Here is a 10,944-nt window from a genome sequence, read left to right as displayed (position 1 = left end):
AGATGTAGACTTATCTCTAATAAGGGATCAAGATAAAGTCTCTCATGTGTGAAAGGTATATATTTTGGTTTTGAAGCGAAAGAAGGTATTTTGTTATCTTTCACTTCAAAAGGTTGTATGCCTTCTCTTGGGGTAAAGACGAACCTGGTGCTGAAGAGGAAGAAGGTATTTTCTTATCCTCTGCTCCAAAAAGTTTTATCTTCTCTTGGGGCAAAGACGAACCCTATTTTATCTTTTCTTAGGGCAAAGGTGGACCTTGTATTGTTCTAAAAAGAAAGAAGGTACTTTCTTATCTTCTGCTCCAGAAAGTTTTGTCTTCTCTTAGGGCAAAGACGAACCCGATGCTGAAGAGGAATAATGTATTTTTTATCCTCCACTTCAAAAGTTGTGTCTTCTCTTGGAACAAAGATAAACCCGGTGTTGAAGAGGAAGAATGTATTTTCTTATCTTCCGCTCTAGAAAGTTTTGTCTTCTCTTAGAGCAAAGACGAACCCGGTGCTGAAGAGGAAGAATGTATTTTTTATCTCTCACTTCAATAAAATCTTAGAGTTGGAGCTCCACTCTGAGAATATGGAAATAAAAACTCAGAGTGAGATCTCCACTTCGAGAATCAAATTTGAGTTACGCTACATGGCGTTGGCTCGGAAAAGATATGGATAACGCTAAGCTGTAAGAAGGTTTGATTACCTAATTTAAAAGTGGTCATCTCGTTCATGGAAAGAATCGAGAGGGAATTTTGGTTTTGGTCCTAACTGTCTAAAGGTTTGACCAAATGAGAGTTTGAGATGACCCTAACTGTCTGAAGGTTTGATCATTCAATTTGAAGCAAGCCTCTTGTTCATGGAAAGAATCAAGAGGGGATTTTGACTTTAACCCTAACTGTCAGAAGGTTTGACCAAATGGGAGTGAAGATAGTACAAATAACAGTGGGAGAGTGTTGATTACACAAGTCACTTTGTCAATAAAGACATAGTGGGAGTGTTGGTGTCAATTCTCAACGGTATTTTCTTGCAAAAACTTAACGCGAAGTGGGAGTTTGATAATCGCCATGGATTAGCAATTAATGCCATTTCAAATACTATGTCAGGACTTTAACAGTGGGAGTGTTAAATGCATGAACACAGTGGGAGGATGTATGAGTTTAGCTATAAAAGAAGGAAAGAAGGTATGTTCTCATCTCTCGCTTCCTTTATGACTAATGAACTTGATTTTGTGGGCCTATCGTCAATTGATTTGATCAATGAGGGATTTTAGTGATAGAGGACTGTTAATTATATAGTGAGAGTTTTGTGAGGGAAGATTGACCAAATGGAACCATTGAATCTCGCCTCAACGAAAGAGTGCTCAGAAAGTCACCATGGGAGGGTTTTAATCATCTTGGTAATGATTAAGGAATCACAGTGGGAGAGTCTTAATTATTTCTGTAATGATTAAGAATTAATTATTCAAGTGATTGGTTTTTTTATCTTGAATAGTTAGTTGATCTCGAAATATGGTTTTTATCTTGAATAGTCAGTTGATCTCGGGTTATCCTTAAGAATACCATGTGTAGTATTCTCCAGGGGCTTCTCGCTAAAATGCATTGCCATCATCATTAATACGACATGCCATACTTGAATTTGTACAATATTTCAAATTTTGTGCTTCAAATGGGTTATCCTAAATGCACTAAGGGTAGTACTTTTTTAGGAACTTCCTATTGATTTGCATCATGATCTTGTCACCAATTTGGGTGATCAAGAGATACACACCATTTGAGTAGACTGTCTCTACTATTAACGGTCCTTCCCATTTGGGCTAAAATCTATCTTTCTTCTTGGAGTTGAGTATCATTGGTCGCCGAACATCAAGAACTAAGTCTCATTCCTTAAATACCTGCTGTCTGACCTTTTTATCAAAGGCTCTAGAGATTTTGGCTTGGTATGGTTCAATTTGTTGTTGAGCTTCCAAGCATTTTTCATCTAACATCTCAAGTTCTTCGAGACGTTTCTGATGTTGTTCTTCTGTCATCATCACCGTTGCAAGAGCAATCCACAGGGATAGAATTTGGATCTTTAAGGGAAGGACGACTTCATATCCATACACCAAGGAATATTGAGTTGCTCCGGTCGCTGAGCGGACTGTGGTGCGATAAGCCCAGAGAGCTTCACCTAATTTATCATCCCAATCCTGCTTGTTGGTTCTTACGAGCTTCGTTAAGATCTTGATAATGGTATTGTTGAAGGCTTTAGCTTAACTATTTGTAGTTGGATTTAAGCTGTCAACAAGACTTCTTGGATTTTGAATTTTCCTCAGAATTTGATGAATGAATTGCTGACGAACTGAGGGTTGTTGTCATGCATAATTCATCTTGGGATACTATATCAGTAAATAATATGGTGTTTGATGAATTTAATGACATCATTCAACTTTACTTCTTTGAGTGTAATTGCTTTAGCTAACTTAGAAAAGTAGTAGGTGATTGCCAAGATAAAGCGGTCATCTTTGGCTAACAGAGGAAAAATAAGGCCAACAACATCCATTCTCCAGGTCTCGAATGGCCATGATGTTGACGAAGGGTGTAAGTACTCTCGAGGTTTATGCATGTAGTTGGCATGTACCTAACATGTATGGCACTATCGAGCATACACAACTGCGTCTTTGACCATAGTCGGCCAATAATATCACATTCTTCTGAGGCAATCACATAACTTAGGACCAGGCTGGTGTGTGTCATAGGTTCCGTCATGTGCTTCCTTAAGGGCTTCTTATGCCTCATTAGTTGAAAGACATCAGAGTAACAAGCCATCATACACACGGCGATAGAGCGTCTGAGTCGCGGCATTATAGTAGAACATTGGCGCTCTTCGTTAGACGGAATCCCTTTCATTATAACCAATGATGGAAAAGCACTAGTCTTTAGGTTTGAGTTCAATCCTGGTTGTGTGCACCTCTTTGATGTCTAGGATACAATCTGGTATGAAGAGTTAGTGAGTTTTCACAGTGACTAACTGTTCTATCTCGAGAGGTTGGGCCAAAGAAACTGCTAGAGCCGCCAGTGCATCTGCATAAACGTTATGGAGGCACAAGATATACTCGATGAAGAATTCTTCAAATGAGTTCGCTATCTTAATAGCCGCTTGGCAGTATGGGATTAGGTCTTAGTTCCTGACGTCGTACTCTCCTCAAACTTGGTTAACTATTAGCTAAGAATCACCAAAAGCTTTAAGGTACTCCACCCCCAGCTCTTTAGTGAAACTATGTCTAATGAGCAGCATATTATACTTAGCCACATTATTGGAGCATGTCCTAATAAGTGAATAGGCTCAGGGTATCACATGTTTCTCTAGGAAAACTAGGACAACTCCGACTCCTGAAGATATTTTAGAACATCCAGGAGTGCTTACCACATTAGTTGCTCAAGAAGCACCTTCGAAGTACAATTGCCATACTTGCTGGTGAGAGGTGGTGTTGACTTCGTGGGTTTCATACAGCAAATCTTCAAATAACTCGATTTTATCCTCTGTAGGATTAATTGCTAAAAGATCACAGATTACTTGCCCTTTGACCGACTTCTATTGTTTGAAGTGGAGGTTGTACTATGATAGAAGTAACGTACATCTTGCTAACCGCCAACTCATGTAAGCCGGTTGTGTCATGAACACCCGAATGGGGTTAACGTTAGAAATGATATAAATTGTCCAACCAAATAGTGTCACATCTTTTGAATTGCGAGCACCAGGGCGAGGCACTCCTTCTCGATCATTGGATATCAGGATTTAGCACCTATCAATATTCAGCTCAAATAATAAACCGCATACTCATGAATGTGGTCATTGTCTTGTGCAAGCAAAGCACTTAACGAGTAGTTCGTTGCCTTAACATAAATCAAGAACGGTTTCCCTGACTTCAGTGCAACGAGAACATGAGGATTTGACAAGTATGCATTGATGTCTTTGAATGCTTTCTGACAAGCATCATCCCAGACAAATGACACACCTTTCTTTGTGAGTTTGGAGAATGGTTGACACTTTCTAGAGAGATTCAAGATAAATCGACGGATGTAAGCCAATTGTCATTGCAATCCTTTGAGTTCTTTAAGATTTTTCGGAGGTTGTAATTTGTGGATTGCCTTTACTTTATTAGGATCAATGTGGATACCTTTTGTGGTGATGAGAAATTTGAGAAATTTCCCACTGGATATTCCCAGGAAAGACTTGGTAGGGTTCATCTTCAATTGGTGATTCCCCATAATATCGAACATTGTCTTCAAGTCTTTAATATGTTCGTTCTTGTTACGGCTTTTCAAAACCAAATCATCAACATAGCATTCGACGGTTTTCCGGATGTGTTCTTGGAAAATCTTCATCATGGCCTGTTGGAATATAGCACCCGCGTGCTTTAGGCCGAAGGGCATAACTGTGTAGCAGAAAATGTCAAGTGGTGTTCTGAATGAGGTGTGCTTTTCATTCTCCGAATACATCTTGATTTGGTTGTGCCCTGAGAACCCATCCATGAAAGACATTCTCTCAAATCTGTACGTGTTATCGATGATGACGTCCGTGATAGGAAGAGGGAAGTCATCTTTTGGGCAAGCGGTATTCAGATCTCTGAAGTCGATGCATATTCTGATCTTCCTATTCTTTTTAATGACTAGAATAATATTTGCCACCCAATCTGGATGTTGCTCCTCTCTGATGAAGCCTGAGTCAATCAGCTTTTTTACTTTAGCTTCAATCGCCTCCAAAATATATGGCCGAAATTGTCTTTGTTATTGTTTGACATGTTTAGCATCCGGATTGATATTGAGGCAGTGCATAGCCACATTTGGATTGAGTCCAGGCTTATCTTCATAATTCCATGCAAAGATGTCTATATATTCCCTGATGAGGGCAATCAACTCCTCTTTTTCTTCTAGCGGGAGACTGTCAGTGATAAATATAGGCTTTGGGTTTGCCTCGTCGCCCATATTAATTTGGACCACTTTATCATCAGTACGAATTTATCACCATATTTGATGTTTAAGTGATGGATCCAAGGATCTTCCTAGGTTGGCAATTGATCGTCTTCTTCTATTATCGTAGGATCGACCATAACTATGTTCGACATCAAACCTTTAAACATTTCTCCAAGCTTGACATCAGAGTCCTAGGCTAAAGAATTTGAGGAATTTCCATCCCCATTCGTATTAGACAGTTGGTTATTAACCGGCCAGCAACACTCGTCGGATGATGAAGAGATATAGCCTAGACCTCTTTTATGCCCTTAATAATTATTAGGTTTTCCCTTTGGTACATAGGCAGGTCGGGGTGGAACTTGAGTGCCTCGATCAAAGCAAAGACCTTCTCCGGATGCAAAGTTGTATCCACACTTCTTCATATAATCATGTGCTTGTGGACTATATTTGAATAAATGGCGACCGGGTCTTTCATCATCGCTGTCATTCTTTAAGAAGGGGTTTGATGGCGGATATGACTTCCCTTTACCGAAGACTATCTCTTTTCCACCCCTTGCTTTGACGGGAAGGACAAGAGTTGTTCCGAATGAGTCTTGAACACACTTCTTTATCATGCAAGATGAATGAAGTCGCATATGTATACCAGGGTTATTATACAGCCCCTACATTACATCATTAATACAAGGCACGTACTCGAAATCGTCATTTATTGCATAATTACAATCGACAAGTTGCCACTTACAACTTCCATTTGATGATCACTACCATCAAGATCGATTATAAAGAGTTCAATGTTAATAAATACAAGACCTTCATTGTAATCGAGCCTGGCTTCGGTATCAGCTTTTTCTCCGTTGTCTATGCCATTGGCTAATGATTCAGTATCGTATTCAACATCATATAAAAGAGAGTCAGTGAAATAATTCTCTAATCTCTTAAATGGTTGCTTATTTGTGACCACCGTCTTGACTTACTTATTAGTGTCCACATACTTCAGACACTAATGAAGGGTGGAAGGAACTATAATGTTACCATGGATCCAGGATCGATCCAATAGTAAGTTATAGTAAGTCTCCCCATCTATCACATAGCATGTGATCTATGATTTCAAATCTCTAAGGTGGTACTTCACTCGAATTTTTCCCAATGGTCTGGACCTATTGGTATTGAATCCGTAAATAACAGTGCCTATGGAAGCTAATTTGCTAGCAAAAATTCTAAGATAATACATCAATCAGAGTGGCATGACACTGATTGTGGAACCTGGATCAACTTGGATCCAGTTGACAACGCTTGAGACAATGTACCCAGTGAAGTAAAAAGGCCGGTCATGCTTCAAATTCCTCACTTGCATGTCCTCCTGAGTGAAGGTGATGCAAGGAAATTACTTAGCCGCCAAGTTGTAATGTTGAATTGATGGCTCTGACTCTTCAGGCATTTGCTTGACCTGAGTGAGAAAGACCTCAGAATCAACCAAGGCTTCTTGTAATGTCTCCAGTGTGTCTTTTGAGAGACGTAGCAACTCATATAGAGTGATCCTCACTAGGATGTTGGCTAATTGAGCCATGATATCAAAGCAGTATGGAGTGTTCAAACTTTCTGTTTGTCTCTCCTAATCGGTCGATTGAAATGAGATTGCTTTGGAATTTGAACCTCTTTATGCTGGGGTTCCTTTTGTTTTGCCTCAGCTTCCTTCTGTTTAGTAGTTGGTTGCTGTTGAGGCTTCTCAGTTGGTTTAGGAGGAGTTTGTTAGCCTTGTTAGGTCTCATGTTTATGAACGTACTTCCTAATCTTGTTTTAATGATTACAAAAAATTCCCAACAACATGTGTCGAGTGTTTGCATTTGTTTTGTTAGGTAATCTACACAAACATTAGTCGAAGTTGGATGGAATTGCGCCATAACGATCATATCAAATGGAGGTTGGTAGAAATAGTCGATATAAAGCCATTTGTACTTCAAGTCATATTTAAGATCAAACTTCATCCGCATCCAAGACAAGCTCATTGAAGATCAATCAAGCTTGGGTAAATTAGTTTAGGGTTTATACTATGTGTGTAGATACTTTAAGCTCAATCATATACACACATATACGTTTTGGTTTTATAGTTATCAAGTTTATATAAATATGAAACAAATATAATTATTTATATATATATACATATATGTTTCATATTTATCATTTTTTATTTTGGTAAATAATGTGTTTAGCCACATAAACATGAAAAATTAACAACACGTATATAAATATATTTTTATGTTTTGAATGGTTTACAAAATAAGTAATATCTCACTAATAAAAATTGTAATTTGATAAATTCTTTTTCTAACATGTTATATTACATGTTTACAAACATATCTCAAAATTTTATAATTTTTGGAATTGATTTACTATGCTAAATTGATTTTACAAAATCAGGTATTTTAGTAATTTTTAGAATCTGAAATATCTATGTTCAAATATTTATTTCTCATAAATAAGAAATGATATTTTAGAAATTCTTTCTCTAACATGTTTATACACATGTTTAGAAATATAACTCAAAATTTCAAGATTTTTGAAGTTGATTTTCTATATTTAATTGATTATATAAATCTAGCTATGCAAAAATTCCAGAATCTGTCAAAACTGTCAACGGTCAACTTCATTAGTCGACTGATGACATCATTAGTCGACTGGTGACATGTTTTCAGCCTATAACGGCTACTTTTTATTTTTGTGAGTTTTTGGGGGTTTTTAGGATTTTTGGCTAGTTTAAGAGGCTATAAAAAGCCCTCAACTTTTATTGTTTCATATGTATGTTTAAGAGAGTTTCAAAACAAGTTTACAAGTGTTTAAGTTTGGTTTTAAGTTTGTTTTCAATAGGGTATATGTGAAGAAAGTTTCACAAGAGGAGATCATTTTCATTTGGGTCTTCAATCTTCCAATCTCTCCCTCTTGTTCATTAGAGAAGTTTTTCTAAACTCAATTTCTAGCTTCATTTATATTTATTATTGATTATTATTTCTATAAGCTAGATTTTCATATTGAGTTTAGTTTTTATTATTTCTCTTTGTTTACACACCCAACCATTGAGCTTATAGTATTTTCATATATTGTATAATTTGGGTAGTGGTGTGTGTGACTTAGAGAGTGAGTCTACACTGTGTTCTCATCTATTATAGAGAACAAAACTTATATTTGAGCCTTTATTGTGAGATTCGCCTTGTAATACATAAGTACACCAAGAGGAGTGTGTGGTGAGGACGTGATCGATACCAAGAGGAGTGGCGTCAGTAGTAAAGCCTAGGGAGAGGTAATAAAGCTGGGCACTTGAGGGAGGCGACACGTGAGGACCAACACTTGAGATTGTAGGTTGTGTGATTATATTGTGAATGATTATAAATGTTGATCAGTGAGCGTTGAAAACCGATATTGTGAGGTGTAAACATTTTTCGAGTTAGCGTCGAAAACCCAGTTGTAATAGTGAATTTCTCCCTAGGAGTGGAGAGTGGAGACGTAGGTTAGAAGGACCGAACTCCGTGATCATTTTCGTGTGTTTGAGTTTGCCTTGGCATTATTATTTGTGCTTATCATTTGTCTCATTCTATATCGCCATTGTGTATTGTTCATTGTTTATATTGCCCAATGACATTTGCATCTTGTTTATTTCACCCTTGTTTATATTGCTTATCCTTACATATATATCTTGTTGCATATCATTTTTGCTAGGATATTTGTTAATTAGTTTTAAATTAGCATTAATATCGGATTAGATAGCATTCACCCTATTCACCCCTCTAGGGTACTTCAGAGTTGTAACTACCCCTAGTTCAGCCAATGTTTTAACATTCGGATCAGAAGCTTCTGGATACTTGTATCGGTATTCGTTTCTGCTTCTGGTAGCAAAGACCGGTTCTCTGTCGGCTACCAAGACTTCATGTTCATTTTTAGAGAATGAAAGGATTGGGTTATCCTCATTGTCTTTCTCTAGAATTGCTGAGGTAGGACAACAAGACTTGCCTCGGCTTTTAGATTTCTTCTTTGAGGATGATCTTTCCAATTATTCATCTTCAAGCAGGTCAGGATGGACCCATAAGACTTCGCCATTGGTATCTATATGTGGCACAAGCCCCTTCTGACGTTGCCCATGTGGGCCATCATTGTTTGTCTTCATTTCCACCTTTGACATGGGTTCTAGTTGGAACCATGATAAAGGTACCTATCCGAAGCTGATAGACACCGCGTTCGTGCCCACCTTCTTTTCTTTTGGTTGCTTCTTAGTTGCTTCTCAGTTATAACGTTGGCATCAATCAAGGCTTAGATTTTATCTTTAAGGACAAAACTGTTGGACCCTAGAGGGGGGTGGGGGCTGAATAGGGTTATGAGGCAATAAATGTGTAATTAAAACTAAGACAATGCAATACACCATAAAATAATATTCTAAAATAATATAAAGGAGATGAGTTAGGAGATAGATAGTCAATTGTGACACGCGATATGTTCACGAGGTTCGGTCCTCCGACCTACATCCCCACTCCCCACTCTCGAGGAGAATTTTACTATCACAACCCGGTTTCGAAGCCAGAACTTCTTCACAATGATCTCCTCTTGAGATCTCACAACCACACAGTAGATCTCCACTAGATCAAGCTCTCCACACATTACAAATGAAAGAAAAGAAGCCCTCTTACAACAGCCCTATGGCAAGAAGAAGAAGAGATTGCAATTGAAACTTAGGATGTGGGATTTGCAAGTGTGAAAACAATTGAAAGTTAAAGCACTTTTAAATAATAAATACAAACTCAAGAGAATTTTAAATGCTTGCTTGATTACTGAAGTGAATGGGGTTGGTGAGTATTTATAAGCATTCAAGAGAACAACCTGTTAGACCCTAGAGGGGGGGGGGGGGGGAGATATACAATATGTTGCAAGCAAGAATAATCAATATGAACAAAGAGTAATATCCTAGCAATGATATATACTATGAGATATATGCGAGGATATAGAATGAACACAAAGGTAAACAATCTAAACTAGATAGTGGGCAATATAAACAACAAGCAATATACAAAGGCGATATAAGATATGAGCATAAGAAAAGGTGCGCCAATGCAATCACAAACAAACGATATGATCACGGAGTTCGGACCTTCCGTCGTACGTCTCCGCTCCCCACTCCCGAGGATAAATCCACTATCACAACTGGGTTTTCTACGCTCACCCGAATAACATTTACACCTCACAATTTTATTCACAGAGTTCGGTCCCTACGACCTACGTCTCCGCTCCTCGCCTCGAGGAGATCTCCACTACACACTCGGTTTTCTAGCTAACCAAAAACTTTACAATCTCATAATATAACAAATGATTTGTTCTCTACGATAGATGAGAACTCAATGAAGACTCACACTCAATGTTACAACTCTCACCAACCCAAATATACTATGTTTGAAAATACAATAAGCTCAATGTGGGTGTGTGTAACAATAAGATTTATCAAATCTAAACTCAATATGAAAACTAGCTTTAAAGAATGATAATCAAACATATATGCAAATGTAGAGATAGATATGAGTTTAGAAATTCTTCTCTGAAAAACAAGATGGAGAGATGAATTAAGATGAAGCTCAATCAATGTAGATGATCTCCTCCACTTGTAAAACAATCTTCATGAACCAAACAAACTTTAAACCAAACTTAAACCCTTGTTAAAAACTCTTTCAAACTTGTTTAAAATATTCCTTTTAGTTGCACTGGTAGAGAGGGGTTTGAGGGTTTATATAGGAAGAAAAACCAACAGCCAAAACCCCAATCAAAAGACCAAACAGCCCACAGAATCAGAAATCAGATTCTATACAAATAGAGCTGTTGGGCGATCGGCGGTCGATCGTGGAAATTTTCACGGTTGACCGCGAGCAACACCAGAGGCAAATCTGGCGACAGAAAAACATACGGTCGACCGTGAAGGTCGACCGTGAGAGCATTCGGTCGACCGTCACGGTCGACCGTGAGCCTCTGAAAAACAT

Source organism: Asparagus officinalis, chromosome 8 (assembly GCF_001876935.1).
Source record: "Asparagus officinalis chromosome 8, Aspof.V1, whole genome shotgun sequence".
NCBI lineage: Eukaryota > Viridiplantae > Streptophyta > Magnoliopsida > Asparagales > Asparagaceae > Asparagus > Asparagus officinalis.
Note: the sequence above shows the minus strand (reverse complement) of the source record.